General features: G+C 40.0%; 1 long non-coding RNA gene across 1 annotated transcript in view; it reads right to left on the bottom strand.

Annotated features, from left to right (window-relative positions):
* Positions 1-437: 437 nt before the first annotated feature.
* The window catches only part of LOC131480551 (uncharacterized), a 178,124-nt gene continuing 160,841 nt past the window's right edge, over positions 438-17,720 (bottom strand). The window contains exon 3 of the long non-coding RNA XR_009245622.1: positions 438-521. This is a non-coding gene — a long non-coding RNA (uncharacterized LOC131480551). The remainder of the gene's footprint in view (positions 522-17,720) is intronic.

The following is a 17,720-nucleotide window of genomic DNA, read 5'->3' as shown; positions in this document are numbered from 1 at the left end:
TTGCTGCCTAGAAAGTGGGAGGATTATTCCAGTGTCTCAGGAGAGGCAGCTCTCCACTACTTCATGCCTTTATCTGAAGTAGTGATTTCCAACTCCAGGCAGATGCTAGAATTAACCAATTATTTAAAAAATCATTAATTCCCACATCAGCTTTCAGTGATTTTGAGTTCTAGGTGAGGAAGTAATCTGAGCACAATTCTTAAGAAAACTCTCCAGGTGATTTTAAAGTGGAGTATACTACATAAAGACTTATTGTGCCAGGTGACAGCTGTTAGCCTGAAAAAAATTATTGTTTCATGGGAAGAATGTCTACCCTTCTGAGACTTTGTAGAGTTTCTCTTTGATGCTGTTTATGAACATTCCCAAAATACACAGCACATACACTCTTGTGTGTTTACATGTTAGTTTCTAGCACACTGGAGGATAAACACACTTACCATGCCTTCTGTTGATGCTTCCTGCTCCGCTTCCCAGCTTATATGTCTGTTGATCTTTGTAACAGGATCACAACTTACGAGGAGCTTTAAGGAAAGAAATGGATTTTTAGATTAGAATCAATATGATGGAAGATTATTTTTCTAGTTCTAAAGGAGAATTACACTTCTCTTTGACCTCTGAGTGGAACTTTACACAGATATTTAAAAAAAAAAATAGAAGTGCTTGTATGCCACCATTTATGCAATTGAGATCTGCTGGGGAGAGGGCATATGAATCAAACCAGAATAAGGTATCTTGCCCCGAGTACAATGTATAATGTAAAACAACAACAATTTTCTCTGAGGATGTGGAGGAAGGAGAACTACATCCTGTTGGTACAAGTGTGAATTAGTACAGCTATACACAAAACAATAAAAGCAATACAGAGATTCCTCAGCAAATCAAAAACAGAGCTGTCGTATGACTCAATCTCACCACTGGGTTTATATCCAAAAGAAATCATGTCAGAGAGATAACTGCAGAGGCTGGCATTGTGGGTGCAGCAGCTTAAGAGAACACTGACACCCCGTTTCACAGTGCCGGTTTCAATCCCACAACCTTGTTTCTGACCTGGGTCCCTGCTAATGTGCCTTGGAAGAAAGTGAAAGAAAGTCTGAGTACTTGGGCCTGTGTTACCCATGTGTGAGAAAAGGATTGGGTTCCGTGATGCTTACTGCAGCCTGGATGAACCCTGTGAATTGTAGTCAGGGAATGAACTAGTGAATGATAACTCACTCTCTCTCTCTCCTCTCTGCTTCTCCCCTTCTATCTCTGCCACTCTATTTTTTTCAAACCAGTAAATAAACCTTACTCGAAAAAAAAAAGATATACATATTCTCATGTTTATAACAGCACCATACGTAACAGCGAAAATACAGAATCAACCAAAATTATCAATGATTGAATGGAAAAAGAATGTAATCACAAAAGAATAAAATTCTTTGATTTGCAGCAAAAGAATGGAACTATTGGATATTAAGTCAAACATGATAGGCACAGAAAGAACATACTATATGTTCTCTTTCATGTGTGGAAACTAGAAAAGTCAGTCTCATAGAAATCATACAAAATAGAATAGTGGCTACTGCAGGGTAGGTGGCGGGGGCGTGGGGAGAAAGATTAAACAAGAGGCATAAATTCTAATACTGTACAGCAGAATAGGCTGACTATACAACCAAAGATTCTGTAGTTAATAAAGAACTAGAAGAGATGCCAAGGTTTTTAACATGGTGGAATAATAATATTTAAGGAGCTGGAAATGTTAATTACCCTAATTTCATCATGCATTGTATACATGTCTTACACCTTTACACTTTTCTATGTTATAAATATGTTTGATTCAAAATGAATATATAAAAGTTACACAGTAGCAGCACAAAAATACACAATGGAAAAAAGATTGTCTCTTCAATAAATAATACTGTTGAAACATTACATTCAAATGTGAAAATGATACTAGACCCTACAAAACATAAACATGAACTCAGTGAAATCAGGAGTTAAATGTAAGACCTTAGACTGTAAAACACAGATAAGAAAATATGAGGCAATGTTTATCTCATTGGTCTGTTCAGTTACTTTCTGGATAAAAACACAGGTAGCAAAGGCAAAAATGAGCAAACCATGCCACAAACTAAAATCATTAAGAGAGTGAAAAAGAAGCCTAAGGAATGTAATAAAACATTTGAAAAATCTTATCTGATGATAAAGAGTTTATCTCCAAGAAGGTAAGTATATAATAATATGCTCATCATCAGTAAACACACATCAAAATCACAGTCAGATGCCAGTTCATGCGTCTGTGTGGTATTCACAAAAAATAGTAAGTGCTGGTGAGGATATGGAGAATATAGGCCCTTAGCACAGAGAGTATGGGAAACAGTACAGAGATTACTCAAGAAATAAAGCAAACAGCTATCATACAATCTGAGTCTTAGGCTCATATTTGAAAAAATTAAAACTCAAAAAGATATTAGTGTTTCCATGTGCATTGCTGTATTGTTTATAGCCAAGATATAGAACCAACGTAAGTGCCTACCAACCAATAAATGAAGAAACGTGGTGTGAACATATAGTAGTATATCATTCATCCTTAAAATTAAGAAAATTCAGCAATACAGAGTAACATAGTTAAAACTTTGAGGCTATTATGATATGAGAAATAAGTTGGTAAAGATTGTATGATTCAATTCGCACAAGGGATCAAAAATAATCAAATTCATAAAATTAAGGACTGGGATGATGGTTTCTGGGTCTTGGAGTAGAGGGAAATGAGAAACTTACTTTGCAGCTACAAAGTTTCAGTTAAGTAACATAAATAAGCCTTAGAGATTTGTATCTATAATTAACAATAGTTACTTAAAATTTGTTGAGTAATTTCATGTTAAATTTCCTTGCCGCTAGAATTTAACAGTAACTGTAACAGTAGTGCATAGACACCTTAGAGTCCAATCCATTCAAAAAGTTGCAAAGACCATCATTATTGACAAGCTCCTCATTAGGTAATTAGCCGAGAGCAGTTTGGGTATTGGAGAAATCTCAGTTCTCCAAGGCAAAGCATGTTATGTGACACTGTAGAACTTCTCTTGTCCAACTATGGTGTCATACCATTTAAAAGAATAGGAAGTATCATGAGAAAACACAAACTTCATTTGTTTTTCTGAAGCCAAGTAAATCTATTTGCTTCAGTCTTCCTCTATCACACAACAGGCCTGGTACACAGGGACTGTGTTATCACAATCATTGACGAAATATTTGTATGGAAACCAGCTGATAACAAGAGATGAATTCAGGTCCTACTCCAAAGGATTAAGAAAACTATTACTAAGGGAATATACTACTGTGTTAAATCTGGGGAACATGATGGGAAGGGAAATGGAGAGGGAAGAGGAGCAGGGCAGGGAAGAATCACATATACTGACAAGCTGTATTGTGAAAAATAATACTTGAAAATATTAAATTGGTTTGCAAAACTCCCTATTTGATTCGATGCATCCAGCATTGAGAACACAGCTCCAAACAGATGCTGGAGGCAGCCTGGAAGGCAAGGCTCACAGACATTATATAGTGCTTTCTTTGAACCACTTTTTCCCCCCTTATGGTTTCAGTTTTATACAGATGCCCTCTTTGAAGATCTTGCATGTGCTGTTCAAATGAGATACAAGGGCCATGCTCTGTTCTACTGGGCATAAAAATATTTATCAAATTAAGAGAAATTATAGATATCCAAGAAATGTTTTCTCCATGAACTGCCTTATTTTGGAGGCATTCAAATTCAACTTGCTTTTGATATTTTAAAACATGTTTTTCAGAGTATGCAATATTGATATATAATTCAATAAACATACTTCTTCAAGTTCTCTATTGTACAGCCACATTAGGTGAATCCATTTAGCATTTATGGCCAAGTGGGTGGTTTGGGTAGACACATTTCAACCCATTTACAAGTCCTTGAAAATAGTTGAAAATACATTATTGTCACTTTTCTCACTGTTAAAGAGAATTTCCAGAAAATTCAAAGTAGTTTTGCTAAGTGGCCTTCAGTAAATATTTACATTATGAGAGAGAGACTTCTATCACACCAAGCTATAAACAATGCCATAGCTTCTGTGCAATATAAATAACACAAGGTTGTATTATTTTGATATTTGATTGGTCTTGATTAAGCCCATTCTTTCAAATGTTGTTCTATTTTCTATCTAGCTCAGTTAATTCATATTCCCAAAGGCACAGACTCTAAAGGATCTCTTAAAAACAAACATAATTGGATGTGACCAAAGGTTGCTTGTAAGGAAGAGTTACCTGCTTTCTTTGGCAACTTTAGAATAAATGGTAGAGGAGAGGAGACAAGCTGGAGAGTGTTGTAATTGTGGTATGGTATCTGTTTCCTGCTGCTTCGTATTAATTAGGTCCACATAAATTCCTGAACAGGCAGTCAGTGGACTTGATCCAGTTATTTTTTCAAGCCAGGTTCTCTTATACACAATGAGGACATAAAACAAGTCACTGGATATGTTCTCACACACCCACTAGGAGGAAGGTCAGTAGGTTTGAACACTATTTCCGAATACCATTCATGACCTGAACTGTGGAACAGCAGCTAATGCATGTTGCCAAAGGCAATCCAGAAAAGCAAGACAGTTCCCCAATGGATAAGAAATCTCCAACTTTCATTCAATTCTACATCCATCCTCTTGAGTCTCTGTGCTCAAATAATCAGTGAAGCCTAAGTTTAACTGGAAGTGTTATAAAATGAACTCATTCTAGAGACCGAATGAGAAGATGGGGCCTATTTTTTAAAGTAGGCTTTGTTTGCCTTTTATGTACATTATACACACAAAGAAAAATTAAATGCACCCCCAGGATGGACAGTGGTTAGCCTTGCCCCACCGCAAACACCTCAGTGTTTAGACTTACTCCTGCTGCTTCGTTGCTGAAGCAGCATAAACACGACATGCATGCTGCTCAGAGGGTGCTCATCATCCCATTTCCCAAAGACAGTATTTTATATGAATTTAACAGGAGGATATATACAAAATATTATTTACTACTTCTACTTTTCACACTTTGTGCATTTCTAAACATTTAGAAAGACTAGATGTTTCAAATAAGACTTAAATTTGTCTACTATACACATAGTAGTGTTTAATAAACTACACATATGTCACTGGATGTATCAGAAAGTGTCTTCTAGGAGGGAAGGCCCAGAGCTGGGAAGGGGGTTGGACACTGTTTACATGATATTGAAACAGGAGGCTTAGTGCAGCCGCTCCCATCAAACAAGCAGTCACAATTCTGCTTAACAATAACCCAGTTGGAGGATAATCCTTAGTGGAGCCAAGCTATCTCAAAAGGCAATACAAACCACTGCTCTGAGAAGCTGCACACCCCACTTAGAGTCCTGGTTGCTTTGAGCTATAACTTATCTCAAGTTTACAGTTCAGTGTTGGCTGTTTCCATGTCACAGTAAAACCAGTTGGGATCCTAGCATGGGATTGGTGAAGGCATTCCAACTGTAAGGCCACAGAAGGGTCTGAAAATGAAGGCTCACCCTGATGCATCCCTCAGTCTCCTATAGCCCACCCAGTGCTATCTTGGCAACTTTTTTCTTCAGATCCATCCTTTCCTCAAACGAGGCATGAGAACGTTAGGCCCTCCTCTGTTTCCATTTCTGGACATCCCTTGTGGCTAAATGAAAAAGAGGAAGGGAGAAATTAAGAAGCTTAAATAATCCTGGATGGCCCAGGGCAGAGGCAGTTGTGGCTCTGGTGTAGTTTCTTTTGTTTCTTCTAAGAAGCACTGTACTCCATAATTTCCTGATATAAAAATTCTAAAGAATCAGATTGGGTATTTTTTGTTTTCATTTTATTTTGTTAAGGGTTTGTTTGAGAAGTTACAATGAGAGGAAGAGACAAAGAGATCTTCCATTTGCTGGTTCACTCCCCAAATAGCCACAGAGCTTTGGCTGAGCTATTCTGAAGCCAGGAACCTGGAACTTCTGAGTCACCCACATGGGTGGCAGGGACCCAGGGACTTAGGGCTATCATCTGCTGCTTTCCCAGATTCTTTAGCAGGAGCTGGATGGAAAACAGAGCAGTCAGGACTGTTACCAGTGCTCTGTAATGGGAGATCAGTGTCAAAGGAAGCAGCTTAACCCACTCTATCACAATACCAGTCCCTTTAATTTTATTTGAAAAGCAGATGGAGAGAGTGCATTCTCCTTCGAGTTGATTTTCCAAAAGCTGGCTACAGCCAGGGCTGGGCTAGACTGAAGCCCACTCACTTCAGTCTTCTACAAGAGTGGTTTAGGGACTTGAACCATTACTTCCTGCCTCCCAGGGGATGCATTAGCAAGAAGTGCAATCAGAAGCAGGAACTGAACATGGAACTCTGACACAGGATGTGGGCCTCCCAAGCAGCAACTTCACACTGTGCTGGATACCTGCCTCTGTTCTGTCTACAGAATGACAGTAAGCATTCTAATGGAATGCTGGTCAAAGAAAAACAACAATATTTACATATTTAACATAAATCAACAAACACTTTAATGCACTGATATTTTCAAGTCTCAGATTAAGAATTATTATTAGACTAGTTGGAACAATGGGTTTTAAATATTATTTTCCATGATAGTTTTATCATTGCTATTTTCCATGATACAGTTTTGTAAGTATAGGGATTCCACCTTCCACTTATCCTTCTTCCCTCCCCATCCTGCATCTTCCCACCATTCTCTCTTATAATAAAATAGTATAGTCCTTTAGTAACACAAGTCAAACATTCTGCTATTTAAGTGTATCATGGCATTGCAGGTATTGGTGAAGGAGGAAAATCTAGTATCCTATTGTCAAAGTGTATTTAATGGTTTCATTAGGAGTGCATCTTTTCTTCAGAAGTAGAGATGCATATTTCGATGCATCTTCACTTCTCAATATGCTAGACTCCATTATACTCTTCATCCCAATCTCATGGGTGTCAGGGGCCCAAGTACTTAATCATCTTCCAGCATTCTCCCTGGTGCAGCAGCTTGGACTCTGACATGGGATGCTCCAACATAAGCTCTAACTTCCCCCATTGTGCTTTGACACTATCCCCCAGAGCACTGATTTGTATTGGGCAGACTATATGGCATAGCCCTTTTAGATTGGTGGTCTCAGTCAGGCGAAGCTCTTGCAGCAACCTTGATGTGCAAGTTGATAGCTTTAATATGTTACATTCATGGCTTCACAATCCTATCTTTCAGGAGCAAATATTTCCAGAAGCTAGTAGCCAAGTATTACTCACCAAGAGACTTAAGAAGTGTGCCTGGTTTTGGATTTGTCTAACACAAAGACAGAGAAGTTTGCTTGACGTCGGTGTTTGTTTCAACACACAGAAAAGTAAGTATTTCAGATTTTATTCTCACTAGACTCTCCTCCAAAGAGTTGTGTCAATTTACAATCCCATCATGATTATCCACATCTTCACCAAGATTAATGTTGTCTATTTTCTTTAAACTTGGCATTTTTACACACATAGTATGATATTTGTTGTCATTTCTAGGATTACTAGTGAGAATTGGCATACTTTTATGTGACTACTAGCCATTTGGATTTTTCTTTGGTGAACAATCTGCTTATATTCTTCACCTACTTTTCATGATTTAATTTTTTGATTGTGATGTTTCTATATACTTTTGAAAAAAATGTTTTGATGACAGCAATACTCATTTCAAAAATTTATTCCAGCCCATGCTTTGAAATTTGTTAATATGTGATGAGTTTTGTTGAACCTCTGAGTTTTAAAATTTAATAAAATTAGTAACTGTTATTGTACTTTTGGTTATTAAAGAAATTATAAGGTATTTCTCCTAGTTTTATTTAATGCTTTAAATATCTTTCTTACTTACATTCTTGAATTACCTAGAATTTATTTTTCTGCATAATAAATATTTTAGTTATGTGTTTCCACATGAATACTTTTTCTCATTTGTGGCTGCCTTATTTGTGACTATGACCAGCCCATTGTGGGTAAAGCCTGAAGTATCGGCATCCCATATGAGTGCTGATTTCAGTCTGGCTACTCTACTCTCTATCTTCCTGCTAAAGTGCCTGAAAGAGCAGTGGAGGATAGCTCAAGTTCATGGCCTTGCATCCACATGGGAAACCTGGAGAAGCTCCTGGTTTCTGGCTCCTGGCTTTGGATAAGCCCAGCTCTGGCCATTACAGCAATTTGGGAACTGGTGTGAACCATTGGATGGAAGATCAAGCTTGTACTCACTCTCTCCTATAAATTTTCAAATAAATAAATGTCTGAAAATCCACAAAATTAATGGATTGTAACAAATAAAGAGCATTACCTGACAGTGAGTGTCAGATCAGGAGATGGGGTCACATTAAACTGGGCCATGACATCAACTAGCATGCAGGTCCAAGTGTGGATTCTGCAGGGGGTATGTGGGCACAACCCTATGGAATTATAAGTCCTGCTAGTTAGCTTGAGAGTTGGGATGGAGATGGCCTGAGCTAAGCATGAGCATGGAACTACCAACACACATGGGTACTGGGGCTGGGAACAGGCGGGCATGTCCAGGCTACAGCACCTGCATGAGTGCCCTAAAACTGTGTGGGGCAGGCCACAACATCTACCGGCTTGTACGAAGGCCAGGATGGATGGGGCAGGCCATGCCTGGGAAGGATCTAGCATCCCCTAGCATGTGTGAGATCTTGGTCTGGGAGTGGACTGAGGGGGGAACTTGAGAAACTCTTAGTGGGTCATAGTTCCTACTGGTGAGCATGTGGTCCAGGTATGAGTGTTGGGCAGGCTGGCCAAGGTAGCTCCATCTGTTGCCAAGTGTGTAAGTTGGTTTTTGAAGAGACCTGACCTGGATGGGCCAAGCAAACCTTAGCCCTCTGACAAGTGCAGAAACCAGGATGGAGTGCAGCTCATGCCAGGCTAGGCTGTCACACCTACCAGTCTGCATGAGCCTCTGATTGGAGCAGACTGAGCAGGGTCATGTTGCAACACCCAGTAGCAAGAGTTAAGACTGGGGGCCAGCTGGGCCAGGCCAGGCTACAGCATCCTAAGGCAAAGGCCAAGACAGGTGAGTGGCTATGCCAAGCTGGGTCAGAGCAACCTCTGGCACGTCCAAGAACTGTGGCTGGGAACAGGCCTGGTTGCAGAGCCAAGGGGATGCCCTGGCTGGTTTGTGGTTCCCATTGGTGAGCACAGAGGCTGGAATGGGGCTGCAGTCTGGTCTGGAATAACCAGTGGGTGAAGAATAACCAGATGGCTACAGTGTCCCATGGCATTGGTCTGGTGTGTGACAGACTGGGCTAGACTCCAGCACCCACTGGTGCTCATGAGAACCAGGGTGGTATAGCATGGGTTGGGCTAGGTCTCTGCCTCCACTGAGGCATGCATGAGCTGTGTCAGTAGGACCAGCACCCAAAAATAAGAACCGGAATGGGTAAGGGTCAGTCAGGAAAGGCTACTGTTCCTGCTAGGACAGGAGTTGGGCTGGCCCATGGATGCATCATTGTGCCCAAGATCTGGCATGGGGAGAGATTCTGATGGAGGAGCTTGGGTAACTCCTCTGTTGGGATGCAGTCTGTGCAGTTGAGTTCAAGACCAAGAAAGGGAGCAGTCCAGACCAAGCCAGGTTATGGTATCGACTGGCATACTTTTCGTGCAGATCTGGGATGAGCCAGGCTGGGCCAGTTCCTGTCACCCAGTAGTAAATCTGAAAACCAGAATGGTGTGTGGGTCATTCCAGGTTGGGCTGCAATATCAGCCAGTTCACATTAGGGCAGGGATTGGAGGCTGGCTGGGCTATATCCCTCAACAGCATGAGCTGGAGTGGTGGGGGGGAGAGGCTAGGTTTGGTCAGGCTACAGCATCCAATGGCAAATGCTAAGGTGAGGCGGGCCATACCAGACTGAACTGCAGCGCCCAACCAGCACATGTGAGACCCAGGGAAGAGGGAGCAAACCTAGTAGGGTCCTGCATGGAACTCCCCTGCTGGACTACCACTTCCACTGGTGAGCATGAAAGCTGGAATTGGGGACAGACCAGGCTGGGCAGGGCTACAACACCTGTTGGCCTGCATGTAAGCTGGATCTGGGAAAGCCAGGCTGGACAGACTGTATCTACTGGTGCATGAATAAGCCCAAGTGGGTATGGGCTGGCTGGCAAATGCCACTGAAACAGCTGCTGGAAAGGGGTGGGGGGAGGCAAACTGTCAAGCTAAACTGCAAAACCACCTAGAGATTCCAAGATTCTGGAGTTGGAGTGAGCCTACTAGGGAAATAGTGGGTACCTCTCTGTTGGGCTGCAACTCCCACTTGTGAGCATGGAAACCAGGACTAGGGGCAGGCATGGCTAGACAGAGTGGCACTTGCTGACACCAATGTGGACTGGATAGTGGTGCCAGTTGGGTGAATAAGGCTTAAATATCCATTGAGATGTCCAAGAGCTGAATGGGATGTGGGACAAACTGGACCATTCTGCTGTTCATGCTGGCAAGCATAGAAACTAGGGCAGGGGGTAGGTCTGGTGGGGGTTATTGTGGGTTGCTTCAACTAGGCTGCAGCTCCCACCGATTTCTGTGAGGGCCAAGTGTGTCGTGGGCAGGATCAGGCTGCACTGCAACACCAATTATTTTGCATAGAAGGCAGAGCTGAAAACAGGGCTGGAGACAGAACTGACCCAGCAATTGCAACTTCCAGTGTGTGCGTAGGCTAATTTGGGTAATGGACTGTGCTTGACCCTGTGTTGGCATGCATACAGAAGAATCAGGTCTGGGATCACCTCAGATGAGGTTTCTTTGGGAATCCCCCGAGCTGAACTGCTGGACTTGGGGACCCAACCATGGAGAGAATTGCAGGTTCCAAGGTCTGACTGTGAACTGGGCCTCTTCAGTGGCTTAGATGGATCAGTGGACAGCATATCGAGATGCAGATGGAAGATATGGAAGTACACTGGAGCCTGCAGAAGATACCTGGTACCATGACAGAGGAAGGAGGGCAGAAGGAATCGATCAACTACCCCAACCAAGTGTTGGCAGTGAATACCTGGGCAAATGGAGACTCAAAAGTGGAGTATGTCAGCCAGTGGATTCTGGAAAGATTTTATCATGATTGGAGTGGTGATATCAACAGTAATTCAGAACTGTTGAACTATCAAAACCACTGGAACAGGACCCTCGGATCATGCCTCAATTTGGGGACCCTATGATGGTTGGGAGGCTGGGTGGGGCTTCTCCCCTTATCTTCCCCCTTCCTCCAGATATCAGGAAGAAAAGTGAATGTAAAAACAATGGTCTCACTCACTTTCCTGTAGCCCTTGACCCTTCATACCCTCATCAACTATGTATTAATTATAAAACATTAAATTTAAAAAAGAAAGACTATTTCATGTTAATGGAAAGGAAAAAGAACTGGTGCAGCCATTCTAATATCAGAGCATATAGACTTCATCATGAAAACACCAAAGAGATGAGGTGGGACACTACAAAATAAAAGGACCTACTCAGCAAGAAGCAGTAGCAGTATTAACTGTATACACACCAAATAGAAGGGCACATAGTCACATGAAAAACTTACTGATGGACCTAAAGGAAAATATAAATGCCAATACAATAATGGGAAACCTTAACAATTCATTAACATCATTGGACAGACCAATGAGACAGAAACTCAGCAAGAAAGCAACAGATCTCACACAGAAAATAGAACAAATGGATTTAATATTTATAGAACCTTTCATCCCAGACACTAAATACACTTTTTTCAGCTGTCCATGAAACCCTCTCCAAGACTGACCATGTTATATGTCACAAAACAAGCCTCAGCAATTTTTAGAAGATTGAATTCTTTCCATACATCTTCATACCATACACCATGGAGTGAAACTAGAGACTAGTAAATCAAAATACCCCAGAAAATTTGTAAATCGTTTGTGAAATCTTGAAAGCTGAACAACATGCCACTGAATAAGCAATGATTAGAGAAGAAATCAAAGGGGAAATTAGAAAAATTGTTCGAAACCAATAAATACTCAACTACAATATACCAAAACCTATGGCTATCTGCCAAGGCAGTGTTAAGAGGCAAATTTAATGCAATTCATGTCTGTATTAGAAAACATAAAAAACACCAGATAAATGACTAAGCATACATCTGAGGGAGCTAGAGAAGCAACAGCGTAACAATCCCAAGAGCAACAGAATAAAGAAATAAGAAAGAGGACATGAACCAAACAGAGAGCAAAAGAATACACAAAATCAATGAAACAGAGAGTTGGTTCTTTGAGAAAATAGACTAGACACCCCACTTGACCAACTGATTTAAAAAAGAAAAAGCAGAAGACAAGTATAGGATCAGAGATGAAAAATGGAACATGAAAAACATACAACGGCCATACAGAGAATAATCAGAAGTTACTGCAACAAGCTATACACCAACAAATCAGAAGGCTTTCAAGAAATGGATAGATTCCTGGACACATACCATGTAATAAAATGGTATCATGAGGCAGCATAACATCTAAAACCTATAACCAAGGCAAGGATCAAATCAGCAACTAAACACCTCCCAGCAAAATATAGCCCAGAGCCAGTTTCACTGCTGAATTCTACAAAGCATTACAAATAGAACTGATCCCAGTTCCTGATAAACTACTCACAACAGAAAGAAACTTTCTGAGGCTAACATGACTCTAATACTGAAACAAGACAGAGATGCGGCAGAGAAAGAAAACTATAAACCAATATCCCTGATTAACAGAGGCGAAACCTTCAACAAAATACTAGCCAACAGAATATAACATTAACATCAGACAGATCATCCACCTGGACCAGGTGGGTTCTCTCCCTGCCATGCAGGGATAGCTTAACATGCAAATCTATAAATGTGATACAGCACATCAAGAAACTGAAGAAAAACCATGATAGTTTCAATAGATTCAGAGAAAGCATCTGATGAAATACAACACTACTTCATGCTAAAAACTCTAAGATAGGCATAGAGGGAACATTCTACAACACAAAGCAATTTATGAAAAACCCAACGCCAGCATCATACTGCATGGGGAAAGATTGAAAACCTTCCCACTAAGATCTGGAACCAGACAAGGATGTCCACTATCACTACTGCTATTTAACATAGTCCTGGAAGTCCTCGCTAGAGCTATTAAACAAAAAATGAATTAAAGGACTTCAATTGCCAAAGAGGACATTTAACTGTTTTCAGACTACATGATTCTGTACATAGGAGAACCAAAAGATTCAATGAAGAGACTGTAAGAGTTTAAAAGAGAATTTAGGAAAGTGGCAAGGTAGAAAATAAATGAACAGAAATCAGTGGCTCTAGTATATACAAAAAACTCCAGGGCTGAAAAACAATTAGAACAACAGAGAAAAGAATAACAGAGAAGACACTTAAATACCTTGGGATAAACCTAACTAAAGACGTAGAAGGTCTGTATGAGGAAAATCCCAAAACATTGAAAAAATATAAGAAAAGACGACAAAGAAATAGTGAACTATCCAACGCTCGGGGAAAGGCAGAGTCAACATTATCAGAATGTACATATTATCAAAAGTAATACAAAGATTCAATGTGATCCCGATCAAAATCCCAAGAACATTTTTCACAGAACTTGAAAAAATGATACAAAATTTTGTCTGGAAATGCAAGAGAACATGAATAGTCAAAACTATTTTTGAAGATTAAGAATCTAGCTAGAGGGATCACAATTCCAGACATTAGGACATAATAATACGGCAGTAGTAATCAAAATAGCCTGGTAACAGTTCAGAAACAAAGAAGTTAATGGAGCAAATAGAAACACCAGCACAGAGTCCTTACATAAATACAGTCATCTAATTTACAAGAGAATAGAAAACATTCCTGGGGAAAAAGTTGATCTCTTCAACTATTAGAAGAAAACATAGAAAATACTCTACAAGGTATAGGTGTAGGTGCACACTTCCTAGAGAAATCATCAAAAACTTAGTCAAGATGAATATTTTAAAAACTAAAATGAGACTACATCAAACTAAGAAGCTACTGCACAGCAAAAGAAACAATCAGCAAAGTAAAAATGCAACAACAGAGTGAGAGAAAATCTGCATACTACACAGACGGGCCTAATATCCAGAATATACAAAGAACTCCAGAAACATAGTAATATTAAATCAGTTAAGAAGTGGGCAAAGGAAATGAGTTTTCAGAGGAACAAATACAAATGGCTAAAGAACTATGAAAAAAATGCTCAAACTCCCTAGCAATAAGGAAAATCCAAATAAAAATTACACCGAAGTTCCATTTAACCCCAGTGAGAATGGTCTACAAATAGAAAACTGCCAATAACACCTGCTGACAAGGATGTTGGGGAAAAGGTTCCCTACTCCCCTGTTGGTGGGACTGTAGACTAGTGCAGCCACTATGGAAGTCCATAGGTAGAATTTCCAGGTAATCAAAAATTCACCTACCACATGACCCAACAATCTCACTCCTGGGAATATATCCAAAAAACTGATCTACAAATCAAAAAGCAACCTCTATCCCTGTATTCACTGCAACACAATCAACACTTACAAAAACACGAAAACAACCTTGATGCCCACTGAAGGAAAAGTCGATAAAAGATACTGTGGTAAGTCTATGGAATACTACTCAGCTATTTAAAACAATGAAATTTTACCATTTGCAACCAATGGTCTCAATTGGAGACCATTTATGCTCAATGAGATGAGCCAATTCTCAAAGGACAAATGTATGTTCGCTCTAATATGGACAACCTCCATCAAGAATGCAAAACAAAAAATAAGGCAAACGTACACTTGAAATCTTACAAGTGGAGCATGTAATGGAGACAAGAGTTGCAGGAATCAATGAAAATTTACAAAACGTATCTACAGCTGCATAAAAGTAGATACTCAAGGAAACTTCTTAGTATATCTAGACAACTGATTATTAAACTTTCTACCATTGCTTATGCCAACAGTATTCTAGACTTGGCCTTTCCGCACCCCCCTTTTTGGTGAGTCTGTTCTAATGGCCACAGCCCTGACTTGGCAATCATTTTCAATTCCAATCTTTCAAGTAATTTTTTGATTTCCCAATCCTCAGTAAATTCTGCTTGTGCATAAGTGATTTCCAGCTCCTTTTTAATACCTCACTAAAAACGGCTAGTTTTAGGCAGCTCGCCAATGCAATATTCTGCTTTGAATCCTTCTCATTCAACTTAAAGTTTTATTATAGCAAATGATATTTTCAACAGTTATTTTCCACTCCATTACATGGGCTGTTTTTCATAACCTTCAGTTCCTAGTGTTTCTGCTCAAGTATTTGGGCCATTATCAATGCCTCCAGTAATCCACACTGGGAAGAAGCTTGAATTGGGAACTGCAATTGGGAATCAAATCAAGGAATAATGAAGTGGAATGTAGCCATTTTAGGTAGAACAGCTACTTCATGATCATTTTTCTCATATACTGAAATCTACATTTGCTAATGCCATGTGATAGTACGGCCTTTGAGACTGACGTGTTTTGTCTTTTGGGAATTTAGTAGCTACATTCCTTTATATTTGGTGCATAATGTGCTTTCCACGTCTACTTGTAGTAAACTACATTGATCTGATTTTCTTTGAGTGAGGTGGTGGGATGGAGGATGGGAGACCTGTCACGGTGATTCTTTGCCAGATAGTGTCTCTCTTGGATTAATACCTCACCTCTGTCTTTTGACATCATGAAAAATTTCAAGTCAAAGCCACCTTTACAGCGCTCCTCAGACATGAACAATAGTCATAAAATCTGTCTGCTCACATTCATTGACCATCAGTGATCTTGACCTAATTAATGACTGTTAATCCTAACATTGTTTGAATTCAACAGATGACAAAACTCTGGACAATATTGTGTCTTGTGGTTTACCTAAAATCTGTCCATTTTCTCTGCTAAAACCTGAATGTTCTGTGCCTTCCTTATCCTTTCCCTCAATATGTGTTATAAGCAATTCCTAATACATATCCAAAGAATGTAGCTAGCTTCAAAGCTACATTTTACTTTGGATTGAATCAGCACCATTACCTTTGTGATATGGCAAATGTCTTTTACAAGGCACTATTTTAGAAACAAGCATTTCTTTGATGACATAAAATCAGCTAAATATTCACATTACTTGACTGCCACTGGAAAATAACTGTTCTGCATTTTGGCTTGATCAATGAAAGATACACAACATTAACAGTTGGAAGGCAAACCACAAAATGACTAACTTTAAAAGGACAAGCTGGTTACCAAATCTCAGAACAAATTATTTTGGGGAATATGAGCACTATGGCCCCAACCCGACAATTGCACACTGTTGACTCTCCTGTCTTGCTGATTTACATTTTTAGGCGTACCTCCATAGTGTGTGTGTGTTGGGGGGGCTGTAGCAGAATGTTAGGACAGGTGATTAGAGCATGTCCATTGCACACAGAAAGACAGAGTATCATGATGTGCCTGGCAGCAGCAAACTGGTAAAAGGTAATCTTTAGCCCTACTTCTTCTTTCCTTCTAGAATGTATTTCTATGTCTCCCCCTCCACATTTCCTCCCTTCTTCCTTTCTTCCTCTCTTCTCTCCATTATCTGTCTCAGTAAATCTGTCTTCTCTTCGCTGTGTCTAAGAAATTCCCAGGTTTCTCTTGCAAGAAAAGCATCTCGCAGGTGTAAAGGTCATGTGACACAATTTTTGCCCAGTGCAGTGGGTTGGATAGCTGGGTAGATTAACCCTCCCCCACCTCCAAATATATGCCTGCCTGGAAACTCAGAATCTGAACTTGACCTTATTTGAAAATCGGGTCATTGTATACATACTTACGAATAGAGATGAGAAAGAAATGGGATTAGTAGATCCTAAATCTAATCAATGATTGATGTCAGAGGAACAAAGACACAAACATACACATGAAGAAAAAAAGCCATGTAAAGACAGGAAGAGGCTAGCATGACATAGCTACAACAAAGTATTGCTGAAAGCCATCAAAGCTAGGAAGGGGCAGGAAGGATTATTTCCTAGAGCCTGCAGATGGAAGATGGTATTACCTATACCTTGTTTTGGGGTTTAAGCCTTCAAGATACTTAAATTCCTATCAGTTTAAGTTTGTCATAATGTGTTATGACAGCCTTAGGAAATTGACACCATCATCTAGTTTGAGTCTCTCATTTACTAGCCCACTGCTCAAATGCCTTAATAGCACAACAGCCAGGAGTGACTGGCCATGTTGAATGGCCCGATCTATGTCTAACATGGCTGGCAGGTATCCAATCATTCCAACCATCACTGATGCTTTCCCAGGATATATGTTAGGAGAAGGTAGAATTGAGTGCAACTCCAGGACCTGAACCAAGGCACTTTGATATAGAATGTTGGTATCATTAGTACTGTCATAATCACTAGGCCAAAGGCCAGATGAGAAAAGAAAATCTGTTACTTGATGTTGGTTACTTTTACAGACCGTCATGGCTTGGCACAGTCAGTCTGAAAAAAGTGTTGTATTTTGAGTATGTCTGGTTAAAGAAGACTTCTATAAAAGGTAAAGAAAAAAAAGCTTCCCAGTAACCTGGACAATGGTCAGGAGAACCAGAATCATAGCTCATATTTTCAAATCAAGCACGGAGGTTTATTGGGCATGAGTTACTCCTCAGCATGTAAAATTGCTTCCTCCAGGAACCATGGAAAATGAAAACCAATTAGTATCAGTTGGAAAATAA

The sequence above is a fragment of the Ochotona princeps genome, chromosome 6 (genome assembly GCF_030435755.1).
Source record: "Ochotona princeps isolate mOchPri1 chromosome 6, mOchPri1.hap1, whole genome shotgun sequence".
Lineage (NCBI taxonomy): Eukaryota > Metazoa > Chordata > Mammalia > Lagomorpha > Ochotonidae > Ochotona > Ochotona princeps.
This window is presented reverse-complemented; position numbering and strand designations above follow the sequence as displayed.